Source organism: Giraffa tippelskirchi, chromosome 2, assembly GCF_054371585.1.
Source record: "Giraffa tippelskirchi isolate mGirTip1 chromosome 2, T2T-mGirTip1v1.2.pri, whole genome shotgun sequence".
Lineage (NCBI taxonomy): Eukaryota > Metazoa > Chordata > Mammalia > Artiodactyla > Giraffidae > Giraffa > Giraffa tippelskirchi.
The window spans coordinates 144,791,942-144,796,694 of NC_137276.1; the positions used below are offsets into that span (position 1 = coordinate 144,791,942).

Consider the following 4,753-nt stretch of genomic DNA (forward strand, 5'->3'; position numbering starts at 1 on the left):
ACCACAAGTATTAGAAAACTGTAAAAGAGACTCTCTGCCCCGTCTGTCTTACACTGTGGAAAGAAGGGCCTTGACATTAAACTTTCTTGAGGTCCAATCAAATAAGGATGTTTGGATGCTAGGAAGACCAAAACAAATGCTCACTGCAATCTACCCCCTTAGTTGTTCAATATCCACAGTTCTCTTTTTCTCATGTTGTATTTCAAAAAAGAATTCTAGAGTTTAGTGTAAGGCAATTTTGTCTTATGTATACTTACTCTCTTGACAAAGGAGGCACCCAATAGTTCAGCTCTGATTAATATCCATTATTCTCTCAATCTTTTTTGATTCTCATCTCAATATTCTGAAACTTGTGGAGGAAAAACAAAATTGTAACCACCAACCTCCAAGGGGTAGCTATTCTGTTAGTTCACAGTTAGCGATCAATAATTTGTATACCTATGGCTGATTCATGTTGATGTTTAACAGAAAACAACAAAATTCTGTAAAGCAATTATCCTCCAATTAAAAAAATAAATAAATTAATTTTTTTTTTTACAAAAGATTTGGATATTTCCCATTTCCCAGTATAGTACAGTTCCTTTGTAAATAGTTACTGATCTCTGAGAAAAGATGGGAGAAATATTCACCAAGCATATATTTGATGTGATTTCAAAATGTTTCCCAATGAATCTGGTTCCCTCAAAGTGTAATAGACTCAGGGCAACACTTTCAGGTATGAGAATTGGGATGAATGGCTGCAACAGTCTAACATTATGATTCCATTTAGCTTCTCTCATATAGCTTTTATTAAAAAAAAAAAATCTGCTAGCTGTTCACCAAAATAGGCATTCTTTTCTCCCCTGGACCACAGCAAGTTTACAGTTTTGCTCCCTGCAACTGCATGTGGCCATATGACAGAATTCTAGTCAACTGAATGTTACTTTAAATGCTGTCTATCACTTCTAGATCTGGCTCATAAAACCTCTCACTCCTTCAGATTCTTTTCCCTTCCAGAGTATCCCAGGATCCCCCATGGAAGCTGCATGTTGAGGTTGGCAGAGGCACCATCATCCTGGATTACTGAACAGCTCTGTAGTATCCATGTCCTCCTTCTTCAACCTCTATCCTGGAACCATTTATAGTTGTTATTTGGGAGAGAAATACATTTTTTGAGTGTTGAGGATTATATATTTGTGTATATATTTGGTGTGAGTGTGTGTTTGTACTTGGTACATATTTTCACAGTCTGTCCTACCCTAGGTAATACAAGCTTTAGTGTATTGTACATATATTGTGATTCTATGAAACTCTATAACCAGTTAGCAACTATCAAAAATCTATGACCATTGTAATTATCACAAATACTTTCATCATCTCATGATAACATGCCCGCTTTGCCTCAGATTCCTATCAGGAAGCTCATTTCAACTTTATATTCTCCCACGAATATAGTGTTTATAAAAAACTAAAGCAAAAAACAAAATGAAAAACAGCTATCAAAGGCACTTTTCAAAGCTTTGACATGCACCTCATCACCTTTCATGGACTTTCATGGGGAATATAATAATAGTAAAAAAAAAAAAGAGTGGGTCACAAATAATAAATATTCTCTAGCATTTCTAATTATGGAAACTTTGAATTTCATTATACCAAGAAAAATATCTTAATTCAAGAAAGATATGTTATTTCAACTTCATTTGGTGTGTATTTTCATTGAGTTCAGATTTTGGTCAGCAAGCTGTATGATTAAATATTTCCAGCTGTTAGACTAGCAATAATTATTTCAGAACATTGAATGTCTTATCATGCCTATAAATAGGTAAAAGTTAAAAATCTAGAAATAATAAAACGTAAGAGATAAGCAATGAAGATATTTTTTTGAAGAAATAACTTGTTTAGATTAAGGACTTGCAGCATCTATAAGCAAGGAAAAAGAGTCACAAACAAGGGAAGAAGGACTTCAAATAGCAGGGGCGGGGGGGCCCTGTGGGCCTGGGGATCAGGATAAACAGTGTACTCTGAATCTTTCCTACTTTGGCCCAACACCAGTTCTTACATTTCTGCTTTACTTTAATCAAAGCTCTAATTTTCCCAGAATAGATCTGATGATTAACTGAAATCAATGGATGTTACAATTTGGCAAACTATAGATTCAAATTTTGCATTTGATTCTTGGCGCCTGAAGGCCTACAACTATAGCTTTAATATGATCATAGAAAATATGGGGATTTATAATGTGCATTAAGAATTTACAATTTTTGAGCTTGCCATTCTCTTTTTTAAGCTGCCCATTGTCCTAAAAAATAGTCAATGGACTCCATCGTTCTTGAATTCTATTTTTGCTGTTCCAAAGCAGAAGCAACTCAGTGTTATACAGCTTTGCTTTCAAAGGACAATTAATTTTGGGAGAACACAGTTGATAATTTAATTAGAAAATCCATCCTTTCAAGTTAGAGTCTGCCAGAATTATATTCCTGAAACCCAGCAAGATTATGTTTATCTTCAGGCCCAAATAGGGAAGATAACTAATTTCAAATTCTTTGAACATTCATTACCTCTCCTGTACTTAATAGTATCATTCAGTGTTCTTGGTTCTAAACAACAGAAACATCTGAAGTTAAGTGCTCAGAGAGTAAATTCATCTAGCGACTATGGGGTGGAAAAGATATCAACAAGTAGTCTGGAGAACCAGCTTTCAGAATGGGCAGAGAAAACAGGAGACAAGCACAGCCCAGATAAACTCTCAGGCCTGTCTCATTAGGCCTGCCCGGCCTGTCTGACCTGTTTTGGCATCACTACCGCTAGACATTGCCTGAGTTCCTAAACAGCTCCACTGAACTCTGCTCAAGAATGATATTTCTGTACCCTGCTCTTCCATGCAGATGCTTTAAGTATTCTGATTACTCCTTGTATGATGTAATACTCCTAGATGATAAGACATTTGGAGGAGGAGAAGTGCTGAATTACAAGTACGCACTACAGTAATTGAGTAATGAAAGAGTAATTAGGACTTAGATGTTTTAAAATTCTTATATCATTTTGTCTAACTGATGCAAAATGCTCTGCTCATAAGTGAAAATTCTGGTCAAATTATTCCAAATGTGATTGTCAGGAACCAAACAACTTTACAGGAACTTTCACCTGACCTATGCCCTAGTTTTTCTCCCATTGTCAAGTAGCTATTCATTTATTTATTTAATTTTTATTTTATATTGGAGCATAGTTAAATAACACTGTTGTGTTAGCTTCTGGTGTATGGCAAAGTGATTCAATTATACGTACACGTGTATATTTTCTTTTTCAAATTCTTTTCCCATTACGGATATCAAAAAATATGGAGCAGAATTCCCTATGCTATGCAGTAGGTCACTGTTGGTTATCTATTTTAAATAAAGCAGTGTGTACATGTTAGGTGGCTATTCAAGTCTTGAACCAGACATCAGTCATGTTTACTGGAAGCAGGATCACTGTTCATTTAAAGATCATGGTCATGCCTTCTGCACCCTGTCTTCTCTCTTCAGGGGTTCACAGTTCCTTGTGTATGCTCATCATTGCTTTAGGGTTTAACTAAAATGATAATGATCTCAAAATCTTATTTAAGTATTAAGAGAGAGGCCCCATTTAGTAAGCCTCCTCCTAATCTATATTCTCCTTCTTAAATTTACCTGAGCTCAGGATTGGGAAGTATTAAACTACTTTGCCCCTGGGTGAAATGGTATCTTTGCCCTGCGTTTTCTGTGTGTAGGTATTTCCATTGGCAATCCAATGGGGATATGGAGTGATTGTCTAAACAGAATTTGGGAATATCTCGATCTTCTCACCAAATAATATCATCAAATCATCACTCAACCACTGAAAACTTGCTTTACTAATCAACGACTTTCATCTGGAATTCGAGCATAGTGCAGAGGGAGTCTTACTTTAAGAAACACATACTTACACATCTTTTGATTCCCCTACAGTTTGTCAGTGGCTGAAAGAACTAACAGTATGATCTTAAGCAAAACGATATTTTGAGATAGTTATAGACTCACCTGCAATTTTAAGAAATAATACAAAGAATTTCCATGTATCTTTTACCCAATTTCCCCAAATATAACATTTTTTCCTTTTTTTAAATTTATTTTTTTATTGAAGGATAATTGCTTTACAGAATTTTGTTGTTTTCTGTCAAACCTCAACATGAATCAGCCATAAGTATACATATATCCCCTCCCTTTTGAACCTAAAAATATAGAACACTTTACAAATTTGCATGTCATCCTTGCACAGGGGCCATGCTAATCTTCTCCGTATCATTCTAATTTTAGTATATGTGCTGCCAAAGCAAGCACCAACAATAACATTTTAAAACTACAGTTTACACTTGAACAAACCAAGAGGACTAAGCTGCCAACCACCTGCAGAGTCAAAAATCCATGTATGAATTTAGAGTTGGCCCTCCCTATCTGAGGTTCTGTACCCCAGGATTCAACCAACCATGGATATATATACTAAACATCTATTGAATAAATCTACATACAAGTGGAGCCATGCAGTTCAAACTTGTACAGAACAATACCACAATCAACATACTGACACTGAATTGTCAAGATACAGAATTTTCCATCATCACATGGATCTTGCATATTGCCATTTACAGTTTCTTCATGTCTTAAATTTTGTTAGCCAGAAATCTGTTTATTATTTCTATAATTTTAATCATTTTAAAAATGTTATATAAATTGCATCATATCATATATAACCTATATATAGGGACTTTTATTTTTTT

General features: G+C 35.0%; 1 non-coding gene across 1 annotated transcript; it reads right to left on the reverse strand.

The window, feature by feature from the left end:
- Nucleotides 1-4,209: 4,209 nt before the first annotated feature.
- On the reverse strand, nt 4,210-4,316 carry LOC145539961 (U6 spliceosomal RNA). Its single transcript, XR_014078098.1, has one exon. It is a non-coding gene; the product is annotated as a U6 spliceosomal RNA (small nuclear RNA).
- Between the last annotated feature and the right edge of the window lie 437 nt (nt 4,317-4,753).